We start from the raw sequence: 14619 nt of genomic DNA, 5'->3' as shown, positions 1-14619 counted from the left end.
TATATACATTATATAGTTACAGATGAAATGTTGTGATGTTTCAGTTTGGTTATGAAATAATCCACTGGGTATGAGGCCAAAGAGAATTGGATGTGGGTTTAAATAAGATTGATCACGAGTTGAAAATTGTTGAAGCTTCTTACATGGGGCTTTATCTTATAAGTCTTTTTGCTTTTGCATATATTTGAGATTTTCCACATGAAGATTTTACACAAAATCAATTGCTTTGCTCATCTCTTTTCTCCTGTAACCTGATTATTCTGCGTCCGATGTGGTTTTAGGCTCACAAGGCGAGTACTCAAGGAATGTTTGGTCAGAATCGTGCTGCTCTTGGTGAAGGTGTGTTCCTCTAGCGTCGTTCAAAATTCTCATTCCAGATAAAACTTGGACAATTACAGAAACAAATTCTAGGCCAGTTAGTGGGTAATTGCTTTCAGTCATAAGTTTTCAGACATAAACATTTGACATTCTACAAGTGGTCTTAGAGTGAAAGATATTGGTTCTCTTATCTAGAAGAAATATTTCCTTAAACCACAAGGAAACAGTTTTAGTTTTTCCAACTCAATTGCTCATGAAACATTGACATGATGTGGTCTCATGACTGATTAAATCCTCAACTGTAGGAAGACTCATCGCTAATTACTTTACCATATATTAGTGTATTTATATTAGTGTATTGATATTTTTTCCTTTCAGTTTATTTTTTTTCCCCTGAAACATTAATTCAGATCTCTGGCCTTCTGGATTGATCCCTTAATTGGCTACCCACTCTCCCCACTTCTGTTCTATTTTCCATTTCTATTATTTTTATTTATTTATTTATTTTAAGGATTTTATTTATTTCTGAGAGACACACAGAGGGAGGCAGAGATACAGGCAGAGGGAGAAGCAGGCTCCATGCAGGGAGCCTGATGTGGGACTGCATCCGGGGACTCCAGGATCACACCCTGAAACAAAGGCAAACTCTCAACCACTGAGCCACCCAGGCATCCCCATCTCTATTATTTTGATCTAATTTCTACTTTATGTTTCTGACCTTTCTATTTACTTACATTTTTTCTGCTCATGAAGAAAGAATCCTCTTATATTTGCTGTTTCTTTAAAAAAATACCATCCTATTCTTGTTTCATTCATAACTACAAAAATCTTTTTATATTTATTTGAAAGTATAACTTTTTTGAAGTTTTCTTCTGCTCCCTGAATTCCCTGTTTCCTCCAAGTTCTTTTTATTATCATTATTTTGTCTTTGCTATTCCCTTTGGGGTCTTCCTCAAATATCTGGTGCCCCTTGGCTGGATATTCACATTTAAGAAAGAGGCTGTAAATAGTTGATTGAACATTCTATGCAAGAGGTTGGGTCTTATTGACTGCCGGGCTTCCTGATAACTTAGAGTAGAACCAACAATTTACTGGGAGATTCCAAGGGTTAATACACAAACACACACACACACACACACACATATATATATGTGCTGTGCGTGTATATACATATGCTGTATTTATATATAATTGGTTTTATCCATGTATATATTATTTATATACTTATTTGTTTAACATAACTGCTAATCAGCTCGTCTACCATTGTTATGCTGTTTCAAAAATAATTTTTGATTTTTTTCTTCCTTCCTTTGGTCTTGTCCTTTGTTTTTGTTTGTTTTAGATCTGCTTATCCTTTTTGTTGTTGTTGTTGTTATTGTTTAGCATAATCTAACCTGAAGGTAAAAGTCTATCTTTTTTTAGTCAGCTACAGATAAAAACCATCAATAAAATCTTAACTCCGATATTTATTTACTATGTATACTTTACCAAGTGGCAAAGAATGCATTTCCAGTATAGACACCCCACTGGTACTAAGGTCATCTGTAAAGACTTTGATATGAAAAAGAGCCAGAAACTTACAATGGAAGCAGTGTTGTCCCAAACAGTTTTCTTTTAAGTGTACTTGTCTTGAAAGCACTCTGTATGTTCCTTCAGGGAAATGGATGCTTTCTCTTCCCACATTTCAAATTGGTAATCATCTCTATGTTCTGTTCTAGAACTACATTTAAGAAAAAAACATTTTTTTGTTTCATATTTGGATCAAGGCAAAGAATAATGAGTACTCTATGAGGAAGTTATTGTTTTTTATTTAAAAAATATGATTTCTAAACATACATGTCTGTATATTTTAGAGTAAAGTGTTCTCATTTATTGGTGCCAATTATTGCTTTCATCATGGAATTCCATTTTTGAAATTATAGTGCCAAATCTTAGAATGAAAGCTGATTCATATAATTTCATTTTAGGCATTTTTAGCATCAGAGTTGAGGTTGGGGTATCATTGTATTATATGTAATATATGTATGTTATAAAGTGGCTGACTTAAATTAATGCAATGCTTTTCCAACTCATCTCTAACATGTTCACAATTCCAATATTATCATTCATGTAAATTCAGGAAAATTGATCAGTATATAAACAAGAGCAGTCTGTTGAAAAAGAAAAGAAAAGAAAAAGATTTATTTAATGCTTTTCACAACTCAAAGTCTGTACTTTGAGAGTATGGTTGTACCAACCTCTCAAGATATATCAGATTTCTGGACTCTCAGGCCATTTTTCTCTTAATGCATATGATTTGTGTATTATGGCCCATGTGTGATTCATATGTACTTTTAGATTTTACCTGGACTCTCTTTTGCTATGTGGATTATATTTTTGCCAAATCTCTCTGTCCCTGGGACATGTGTTGTCTTATTTAGATTTGGGGGCAAATAATAAAAATGAGAACCAAAAGGAACTGGGTATTTTGCTTTTGCAAAGGACTAATCAGCTAATTTCTTCCAGATTTTTCATTGTTTACATGAGAAAACTTAGACCTAGAAAAACAAGTGCCTGGTTAAATTTTCACAACTGGCTAGCACTAATGAGAAGGGATGTACAGTGGTAGGTGGAGTAGGTTTTCTGGCATCTCATTCCTGTCCTTGTTTCAAGCCAGATGATTCAAGTTAAGATGATGCCAAATTTCAGATCTAAAAGTGTTTTTAGTTCTACAATGTAGATAATACATATCAAATTTGTGCCTTGCTTTTGAAGAAATTTACTCTTAAAATTTATGTCCTTGCATTGTCTTTTTTTTTTAGTCACCTGAGGTTATGCTATTTGAGTCAACGAACTACAATAAGTTGCTAAGGTAGATTCTGAATAACACACTATGGAATGTGACATGAATGTCACCTTGGAAAAAAGTGTTTCTTGCCAGAGACTAAGTATAATAATATAATATTTATTTTGAGTCCTTGAAAGAGTTCCGGTCTGTTCAGCTTAGGCTTTTATGTTGAAATGCTAAACGGTTTTCTGTATAAAATCAAACAAACCCACAAGTAGACAGCAAAGCATCTAGAGTAATCGACTGGGCTTTGTCTAAAAGCCTCTTTTAGGGGCAGAGTGAACAATGAATGCACATTTTTTCTGTTTGCTATGTAACACTAGTAGTGGAAAGCCAGGTTACTATTTAGTTGATAGCTTTTGCCTTAAGCTCATCCTTTTATTGGTGTGTGTGTGTGTGTGTGTGTGTGTGTGTGTGTGAGAGAGAGAGAGAGAGAGAGAGGGAGGTGGAGAGAGAGAGAGTGAAGGAGAGAGAGAGAATTTTTAAAAACAAATGATGACCTCTCTTTGGTAATTAGCACCCTTACACAAAAAGTAAAGGGCTTATTGCATCTTGGTTTGGGGTCAAGAACACTGAATGAGGAAAGCCAAATTTCACTTCCAGCTCTGATGTGCCTCTGTGTGTGATGTTGAGCAAGTTACTTGCTTTCTCTGGGTTTTGATTTCTTCATCTGTGAAATGAGGGAGAATAAAATTTAACTTCAAACCACCCAACTTGAAAGTTTCATAGTTCTCTGAAATAAAATGAGTAGTGTGGGCTTACTTCACTGATCCTCACAAAGCAAATAGATGATACAACATAGGCATAAGTGTCCAAATGCTTTGCTGTATCACTTCCTTCTTGGAAAGAAATGCATGAGAAAGTTGCCTGCCTTAGAAGACATTGCCTATATTTAGAATTTTTTTTCTTCATTATCCTAGCAGGCTTTATTTTTTGGAACTTATTGGCAATGTTGTGTTTAGTATAGACAACATTTCAATTAGACTTCTTTACTAAAATGTCTTCATTATATAATCAGAAAATAATTTATTGTGTCTCATGGGAATGTTAGGGTTTATACTCACCTGTATTTTCTGTGATTATTTGATTATCTGTTTTCACACCAGAGTATACATAGAATCCATGAGGGCAGAGATCATTACCAAACGTTTGGTTCACAATTTAATTCTAGATTTTTGTGTAGTGCCTGGCACCTAGTATCTAATCTATGGAGGAAGAGATATGTTTGAGTGGTGTGGCCAGGATGGTTCTGCCTCAGATGCCATATATCATCTTAGACTCATCCATAGAAGCTTCCATAAAGAAAACATGAGACTCATATATACTCTTTCTGAGTTCCCTGGGTTATAACACTGATGGAGATGCATTTTTTTAGTTATCGGTTTCCTTTTTTTGGAAAGTAGACATGATGTTGATCTGACTTGATAAACCTCCTACAGCCACCAAGTGTTAGAAAGTATTTGGATGCTATCTATTTTTTTCTGTTTGTTGTCTGTACAGAAAGGCTGTTTGCAAACCAAGTTTAAGTAGCTCATTGATTATGCCTCCCCCCCTACTTTCATGCAAAATTTTATGACTCTTCATATAGAGCCATAACTTGAGTTTGCTAAAATACTTGGCTAAGCATTTTGTCTCACCATCTTCTGCAAGGGTGGTGTGATTCACTCTAGCAAGCTGGAGCAAGGATGAAACCAATTGGCTTCATTCTGATTCTGGGTGCTGGATGCGCCCACTGAGGACAGGAGGCACCCCAGCCTGCCAATTCTGGGCGCTGGATGCACCTACTGGGGACAGGAGGCACCCTGGCCTGCCAATTCTGGGTGCTGAATGCACCTACTGAGGACAGGAGGTGCCTCAGCCTGCCGGTTCTGGATGCTGGATTCTGGATGCACCTACTGAGGACAGGAGGCACCCTGGCCTGCCAATTCTGGATGCTGGATAAACCTACTGAGGACCCTTGTGGCAAGAGGAGCTGGTGGGCAGAGCCTCAGTCTCTACGTGCTTGTCACATCTCAGCAATGTCACAGCTCCGTTAGGTCAGAGATTTGGATCATTTTTATAATTTTCCTTCATCAATCATACCTATAACAGTTGGAGCCTGGATGCTTTACAAAAAGCAACACCAATAATACTTGTTTGAAGAATCATGCCAAGATTACAGTTACGTAGGGTTAAAAGAAAAATTGTCTCAATTCCCCTTCCTTTCTTTCTTTGTAAATTCTCCTTCCCTCTCTCCCTCCTCCCTTCCTTCTTCCCTTTCTTCCTTCTGTTTCAGAGAGGTCAAAGGCTATAGCGAAAGAGCTTGGATTTTGGAATTAGGCAGTATTACTTAGCATCTCGGCTTTACCATTTCCTGTTAAGTCAGTGTAACTTCTCTGAGGCTCCATCCTCTCAGGTGTTATTACTTACATCATGAGGTTGTAGTGAGACTTAAGTTATATAATAACTTCAGCTACTATTTATGAAACATCAAATACGTGCATTATCTAATTTAACATCGCAGTAATGTTGCAAGCAAAAATATTTGGTACATGGTGGGCGACTAATAAATAATGAGCTAGGGGAAGTATTGGATGCTCCATAACACGTTTTTGGAGTACGTGCTTATTTATTTGATTCGCAGGTGTCATTATCCACATCATTATCCCCTACAGCCCCTGGTACCAAAGTGAAACTGGCTATTCATTCATTCAAAAGGTGTTCTTTGAGTATCTGCTATGGTTGAGGGGGAAATGGGGAGCAAAGAATAAGGCAGTTCCTAACTTCAAAGGGGTTATAATTAGTAGAGGCTATAGATGACTAAAAAGACAATTATAACTAAGTGGGATGAGCCCACTGACAGCAGGGAAATGCAGAGTGGATGTTTAGGAGGGACCCCCAAATTCCAATTTAGGGGTTCAGGAGGGTTCCTTGGAAGAAATTACATCTATGCTGAGACCCAAGGGGGAAATTAAATGTGGATTAGAGGTTGGAGTATCTGTAAAGGCACTGAGAGGAGAGGAGATTGATGTGTTTGGAAAACTGAGAGCAGATCATTCTGGAATGTGAAGGGATCACGGTGAGAGGAGGCTGGGGTGAGCAGGGCTGCTAGTCATGGAAGGGCACGATGCCCATCCTGCAGAGACTGTCTGATCTCTCAGGCTGTCTTTCAGCTGTGACTGGGTTCTCGTTCCCCTCCTCCTCAGCTCGGCTGTGTGGTAATATTGCTAAACCCTCATCCTTGTGTCATCATTGAAGCTGAGTTCTTAGTCCTGAGAAAGAAAGGCTTATCTTACTAGTACCAAGGTAGGACATTCTTGGCCAGTTGGCTATGTCTAAATATCACCCCTGCCCTAACCTGAGGGGTACTGGGCTATGGGGCAACGAGGCTCTTATCAAGGGTCTCTTCTGGTCAGCATTTTGCAGTCCGGGGCACTTTTAGCAGGCCTGAGAATCTGAGGCCACGCTGACAGAGAGTCAACTCTCTTTCCACTGGGCTTCCCTGAATCTAAAGGCCTTCTGGAAGACCTGAGCAAGCCAGACTCTGTGGCATGGTAACCTAATTACCATTTCACTTTTCCTGGGAGCTAAGAGATAAACGATATGTGGATCTGTAAGCTAGGTGGACGATGGATTCATTTATTGACCCACAGATTGTTTACCTTTGAGTTGGGGCCACAGAAAGTGCTATCCCAGGAGCCAGGCCTGCCACAGAGCTGAGAGAAGTCTGAGGTGTGCTCAGGGCACACGGGAAAGCAGACAGCCAGTTCTCAAGCTTCACCTTTCCTTCGTAGGACCAGTCAGATGCACCTTAACTCTGAGTAAGACAACCATACACTTCATTGTCCAATTCTGGCCCTTTTGAAAGTGAAAGAGGCTGCTAGTAACTACAGTCCTGGGACAGCCGGTATAGGCTGGGATGTTTCAGGAAAAAGCCAGACGTAGGGTTTGCCACAGAGGGAGCTCTCTCTGTTCGTCTGATGACAGCTCCCTAGTTCATGGTGTCAGGGCCTAGGTGGAGAACCCAGAGCCAGGTCATTTCTGGGTCTTTTTATGGTATTACTTTTCCTGTTGCCCAAAGCAATTTTTGAAACATTTCCCACTTTATGAGATCCTCATGTTCCTGAAAAGTCATTTTAATACAAGACGGTTGATTTCTATTCAAAACAAAGAAATGGGGGTAGTAAAAAATGGAAAACCAAAGAGAAGATAATCCTGAAAGCAAAACTGCAGCTGTATCTTCTGCTCTTTTATAATCCTTTATCAATTAGAATGGGGAAGTAGAGACATCATTCTCTCTAAAGTGGTGGCCCATAGTTATTAGTTTTGACGATATCAGGCTAGATGGTTAGGGATAGTTATTTGAGTTATTATTGTTTGTCCAGAGAGGTGACAAGAGAGAAAATATCTCATACAACTAACAGAGGAGAGGCCGAGGAGGCACCTTCTTTATGCACTGTTTTCTTGTAAACATGTTTCTTGGCAAAATCATAAGGAAAATGTCAGTGCGTTGTGAAGCCGACAGTACCTCAATTTTCTCCACTTCAGATTAAGCAGGTCGTGGGAGAATTTGGTGACCAAGCATGACTTTCATTTTTAATTTCTTCCTCCATTATAATGAATGATATTAAAAACTATGACTTTTAGCTCTTTCTCCTGAAGCAGAAGTTCTTGACCCAGAGAGATTTTGCCTTTCAGAGGATATTTAGCAATGTTTGGACGTATTTTTGCTGGTCACCACCAGGGGTGGGGTGTTCTTGGCTTCTCCTGCTTAGAGGCGAGAATGCGGCTAAACATCCTACAAAACACAGCACAGCCTCCGTTCTCAAACAAATCAATGATCTGCATCCAAATATCAATAGTGTCAAAGTTGAGAAGCTGTCCCTCAGCATCGTAATCATCCATTCATCTCCTCACTCAACAATTATTTATTGAGCACTTACTATGTGCTCGTCACCATACTACTGAGGGTATGATATTGAACAAACTAGGAAAGATCCCCATTCTTCTCTAGTTTGTGTTTCAATAGGAGGGATGGATCACAGACAAGAGACACAGAGAGTTACAAACATGATGGAGAAAAATAAATCTGGGAAGAGGATAGGCAATGTCAGTAGGGAGCAGTGAGACCGAACCCTTGCCTCACTTGTGGAGGCATACAATATATAATATAATTATATTATATAGGTATATAATCATGATATATTTGTCATGATTATGGTTGAGTAACTGGGTCTATAAAGGGAAGTGGTGTCCAGGGAGGACACTGCTTCTAAGAGATACAGCTGGGATTTGACATTGGATATGTCTGATACTTTAAGGAGAAATGTCCACTCGTGCTATGCTATCTATCATCACCAGAAACTAGGGTTGTCCTTGTTTCATTTTGATGGAATTCCCCTTTCTCTAACTTGCTGATAACCACCTCCTGCCCTGCCCATTCACTTTTAGCATCTATATTTCTGTTAGTTAGAACATTCCCTGATTACACCCTTTGCTCAGACTTGTTATCCTCATTACTTAAACACAATCCAAGCAAGCTGCCCGCTATCGAAGAAATAAAGTGAACGGAGTCTCTTCCTTTATTCTACATGCCCCTTTCCCTAGCCTCTCCCTCTCCTCCTTTCATAGCTAAACTTCTTAAAAAGGTGCTCCATTCATGCTGTCTCTCTTTACACTCCTCCAGTTTACTTATAATAGGGCCTCCCTACCTTTCTCCACGCAAACTGGTTTTCAAGGTCCACCAATGACTCCATAATCTTCATTTTTATAGACTTTTTCTCTTTGACCTTTCTTATGTAGCCTCCTCCCAACATTTGGTGCTCATGGCCTTCCTTTTCCTGTGTTTGGCATACTTCTCTTGACTTCTGTTTGTTGGCTCAGGATTCCCTTCTTCTTCCTCTTTGATTATTCCTTCTAAAGCCTTCCTGGGTTTCTCTTCTCTTCATCGCTTTATAAATTGGTGTCCTTCAGGATCTTGTCCTTAATTATTTTTTCCTTTTAACCATGGCTTCTACGGATTTGTCATGTAGAGTAGTCCCAAAGGTATATAACATACTCTGCAATATGCTGAGATATGAATGTGATTTAAATATGGTGAGGGGCGCTTGGGTGGCTCAATAATAAGGCTTAAGCATCTGCCTTCGGCTCAGGTCATGATCCCAGGATTCTCAGATCGAGCCCCATATCAGGCTCCCTGCTCAGCAAGGAGTCTGCTTCTCCCTCTCCCTCCACACTCCTGCTCGTACTCTCTCTCTCTCTCTCTCAATTTCTCTCTCTCTCTTGCTCACCTTCTCTCAAATAAATAAATAAAACCAATAAATAAATAAATAAATAAATAAATAAATAAATAAATAAATAAATATGGTGAGAGTATGATTGGAAGAGTGAGGGCTATCTTTAATTAGTGATCCTGGCCAGCCACCCAGAATCCACATTGCTGCACTCAGCTGAATGAGTTTTACAATATGGACTACTCCTCCACCCCAACACCTTGATGACTACAGGAGGTCCCTGATTGGTCTCTCTGTTCTTAGTTTTAGCTCCATCCTTTACTCTCACCATATTCATCTTTCCAAAGGCAAATCTGATCAAGATCTAGTGTCTACTCACTGTATCAGTCCACTTGGGCTACTATTACAAAATAACACAGACTGGCTGGCTTAAAACAGCAGAAATTTACTACTTCCCTCAGTCCTAAAGTCCAAGATCAAGGCACCAATGTGATTGGGTGGCATCCTCTTTCTGGTTCATAGATGTCTGGTTGTCTTCTTGCTGTGTCCTCACATGGTGGAAGGAGTGAGGGACCTCTCTGGAGTCTTTTTTATTAGGGCACTAAGGACCTGATCACCTCCCCAGTTCCTCACTTTCAGATACCATCATAATGGAGATTAGGTTTTAACATATGAACCTGGAGACATAAACATCCAGTCTGCAAGACCCCTTCATTTCCACCCCATAATTCATCTCCAGGCATGTTTTTTGTGCTGCTACACAGCTGTCCCATTGGCTTGGAATGCCTTCCCTCCTACTCTGACTCCACAGTGCTGATGTTGGGAAGTCCTACTTTCCGCACAGCTCACCTAAGTACCCCTTCCCAGCTTTCTGCAGAGAGTACTTTCTTATATATGCCCCAATTTCCTCCACTTCCAGTTAGATTGTGGATTCCTTTAGGGCTGGGAGAAGAAAATTCAACAGCAAAGTTCCTGTTCTCAAGCAAGCTATTGTACTTATGATCTATTGGTATCTCATTGTAAAGTTTCCCTACTCTGTCCATTACAGATTATTGAATTTCTGTTGCTAATTTGCTGTGTGATCCTGTGTATTTCACTCAACTCCTCTGAGCTGTTATTTTATCAACTTAAATTCTGTCCAATAATGTTCTTATTATAACTCAAAGAAATGTATCAAATTCTCTGAGATCTCCAGGGGGAATGATGTCATAAACCAAAGATGAAATAAATTATCATTCATTAAAACAATATTTTTGTTATCAAACATTTTATTCAAACCTCAACAAGGTGAAACTATTTCCAAGGAAAAATAACTCCTCCTTATATATCTTTAAAGCTTGACACCACTTAGGGCACCTGGGTGGATCAGTGGTTTGACATCTGCCTTTGGTTTAGGTAGTGATCCCCGAATCCTGGGATTGAATCCCGCATCAGGCTCCTCCTCACAGGAAGCCTGCTTCTCCATCTGCTTGTGTCTCTGCCTCTGGGTCTCTCATGAATAAATAAACAAAATCTTTAAAAAAAATTAAAGCTTGACAGGACATAATATAACAAAGCTTTATCATTTATTTTTTTTTCTTATGCACAACATCATTTGTCCCCTCACCATTTCTCCTTGCATTTTTGAAAAATTTAAGATTCATCCTTGCTATTTTGTAGAGCTCTTCCCGACCTCCACCCCCACCCCCAAGTGAAAGTTTCATGTCAGAGAAATGAGGAGATAAAAATTTACAATTATAAGTCCTTGATCATGATCCAAACTTTTCTCATGCCATCAGCAGCACTTACTGTTCTAACCTGGGGAGAAGTGAAGCATTGAAGAAGGAGAGATTAGAGGAAAAGAAGTGTAGATATGAATGCCAGGTACCTTTATTCATTTTATTACTCCAAGTTTTAGAATTAAAATCATCTTTGAAAAATCACATCTTGGTGATATGAGTGAACATGAGTCCATGAATAATTGTAAGAGAAAATAATACAAGAGGAAAATTTCCCTCTCAACACTTTTGTATCCCATTGACACTTCCATGGAATATCTCCATGCAGGGGAAACCGATGTTTAGATATTAAGGATGAGGTGAATATGGAGAGAGAAAACTAGAATTTATTGATTATAATCCTTGTGCTATGTGTTTACACAATTTCATGTAAACTTTCCCATAACTCTGTTTAGTATATTTACCTACTTTTGAGATAAACAGACTGGAACTCACCATACAGTTAGCAGTATGTAGAGCCAAAGCGGAAACCTAGGATTTTCTAACTCGAACACCATATCACACTGATGCCCTGTTATATAGAAAATAAACGTCCTGGCTTCAAGCAGTTTATAATCCAGAAAATAAATGCAAATGCCTCTGTAAAAAGCAGAATTGATAGAAAACATATGTGTCCTATTTTAAGTACTATAAAAATAACTCCATGATTATGAAGTTTCAGCCTCCTCACTAATAGAGCACCTACTTTTGAGTTTTTTTTTTTTTTTTTTTTTTCCTTTACAGTAATGCAGCAACATAGAGATACTATTTGTGGACATTTTTTAAATTATTTTTTTATTTCAACAGATGATGTAACATGTCACACAGATTTTGAAGTCCTCCACATTTAATGCCTTCACTTGCTATGTGATTTTGGCAAGATATTTAATCTCAGTTAGACTCAGTTTCTGCTTATTAAATTGGAAGATGGTACCTATTTCATAGAGTTGCTATAAATATCAAGAGATGCTTGATTCATGAGTAATTCTCAGAAATGATGGTTGTGATGATTTGTGGCAGCCAATATTGTTGGCTTGTGGATTTTTGTTGTTGCTGTCTTTTTGTGTGTGTGTGTGTGTGTGTGTGAGAGAGAGAGAGAGAGAGAGAGAGAGAGCGAGAGAGCAAGAAAGAGAGAGCAGGAGCATGGTCAGGAGGAGGAAGCCTGCAAGGGGGAGGAGCAGAAGGAGAAGGAGAAGCAGGTTCCCCGATAAGCAGGGAGCCCAACCTGGGGCTCTATCCCAGGATTCAGAGATCATGACCTGAGCCAAAGGCAGACGCCTAACTGACTGAGCTACCCAGGAGCCCTGGGCTTGTGTTTTGATACATTTTGATGCATTCTGGAGTTCTTTGGTGGTAGGTGGGGCCAAGATCCCACATGGAGCCTCTGGACAGTGCTGGTCAACTGATATGTGCTTCAAAGTGCTAAGTATCAGGCAGGCAGAGGGGAGATGCTAGGGTCAGGGAGATCCTGGAAAGAAGGAATCAAGGGTTTTGCTAAAAGAACTCTTAGCTCTGGGAAACAAACTGAGGGTTGCTGAAGGGGAGGTGAGTGGGGGGATGGGGTAACTGAGTGACAGGCATTAAGAAGGGCATGTGATGTGATGAGCACTGGGTGTTATACTATATGTTGGCAAGTTGAACTTAAATAAAGAAAAAAAACACATTTAAAAAAAATACTTTTCAAAGTCCAGTCAAGGAAATGGCAAGGATATATAGGAAGAAAGAAGGTAAGAATGGGATAGGGAATGAATGTCTGTTTCTCCCAATTGAAAATCACCAAGAAGACCCTTCTTGGACGAATGGTCACAAAATTTTCCTCTTAATAAGGAATTCTTTTTTGAAGGATTAACCTTACAAAACACAAAACCACAAAGTGATGGCACATGTTTTCCTCCCCCTTATTTCATCCTTTAATGTAATACATTTAAAAAAGAAGTTGTTTCCCATAAACCTGATTAACTCTGAAGAGAGTCATAATCCATCTAAACCAATCCAAATGAAGGTAAAAGGAATAATCAGGCTCCCATTATGCAAAATGGTGCTCAGTTAATTTATTGCACTGCACTGAATAATAAGCTGTTAGGCTCCACATTACTTTCTTCACGTTAGATCAAATAGCTTATTGCTGCTGGAGCTTATTTCATATTGCATAAAATTTGGATATATTACAATAGACTAGATATTAGTCCATTATAAGAGACAGACTTAAGTACTTCATTTATAGGATCTCTCCATTTGGAAAATGGCAAGGGAGAAGAAGAAATGCAAACAAGGTAATGGACAGAGGGGGATTTATGTGCATTGCCCACCAACCAGCTCTGCTGTGGGTGGCTGCTGGTTACAGCATGGGTGTCTTGGAGAAATGTAGCATTTCCAGGGGAAGAAAATCCAAAGAGAGTTTATGTTCCTTTTCAGGGAAGTGTTGACATTTTAATTACTTTCTGTTTTCTTTGGAGCTACATTTAAGAATTGGAAGCAAGTTAAAAAATAAGAATTGGCTTTATTAGAAATCAGATGAATTGACATGCAGCCACGAGCTGGAGAAAGTCCAGATTCAACTCTTGACTAACTCAAGTCTCCAGCAGGATCCAGAGAGCCAAAAAAACCCCCAGCCATTGGACAGCTAACCAGAAGAATTCCTACTCAGGTCTTATCGTCTCTGAGAGCAGACCGTGCCTCTGCACAATCTAATCTTTTCCGGCCACGGGGCCCCTGTGCTTCACTTTGGTGGTTTGTTTTTTTTTTTTTTTTTTCCTTTAAACTTAGGTCTCATAGGGGTTTGTGAGGATAAGTAGAACAAGGATGCAAAGTAAAAAGAGAATGATCATGGAGAGTTGGAATGAGTTGGGGATGTTGGTGGGTTGAAAATGATTGAGTTTTGAAGATAATCTGACACTTTTGGTATTTCATAGAAGAAAACCGCCTGAGGAAGTAAGGGTGGGACCAGAGTCAACAGCTTAGGGAGATGTGATATATTCGCACCCTCTCTCCTTGCACCAGGAGCTGCCTCAAGTTGAATAAATATTTAGCAAACCCAGGGTACCTACATGTGTTCCAGGATCAGCAGATTTAAAAATAGTAACTTGGTACAAGAGTGAAAAAAAGAAAAAACACAAAATACACAACTCCAACCAGCATGTTTGTGGTGCCCTAAAGGGTGGCGCCTGAGGACAGAAGCTCTCTGTGTCCCTTCCTCACCCTCCCCAGACCAATCAATTCAGGAATAAATGGATCAAACCAAGTTCCTAAAAAATGATCTAATATCTGCTGTGCACCGGGCGCTTTAAATACACTATTTGAATTTACAAAAAAGCCTATAAGGAGATATTACCTCTACTACAGATACTGTTATTTCTGTTTCGCAAATGAAAACTGAAGCTTGAGCGGGTTCAGCAAATTCATAAGCTATACAAACTTTTACTATAAAACATTTCAAATATATGCATGAGAAGATCAAATGGCATAATGAACCTCTAGGTTTATTTTATTTCACCCACTCAGGGTC

The 14619-nt window shown here is 39.2% G+C and overlaps 1 long non-coding RNA gene across 3 annotated transcripts in view; it reads left to right on the top strand.

Moving 5' to 3' along the window:
- The window catches only part of LOC144282304 (uncharacterized), an 80880-nt gene that overhangs the window by 52003 nt on the left and 14258 nt on the right, over positions 1-14619 (top strand). The window lies entirely within an intron of this gene.

The sequence above is a fragment of the Canis aureus genome, chromosome 13 (genome assembly GCF_053574225.1).
Source record: "Canis aureus isolate CA01 chromosome 13, VMU_Caureus_v.1.0, whole genome shotgun sequence".
NCBI lineage: Eukaryota > Metazoa > Chordata > Mammalia > Carnivora > Canidae > Canis > Canis aureus.
This window is presented reverse-complemented; position numbering and strand designations above follow the sequence as displayed.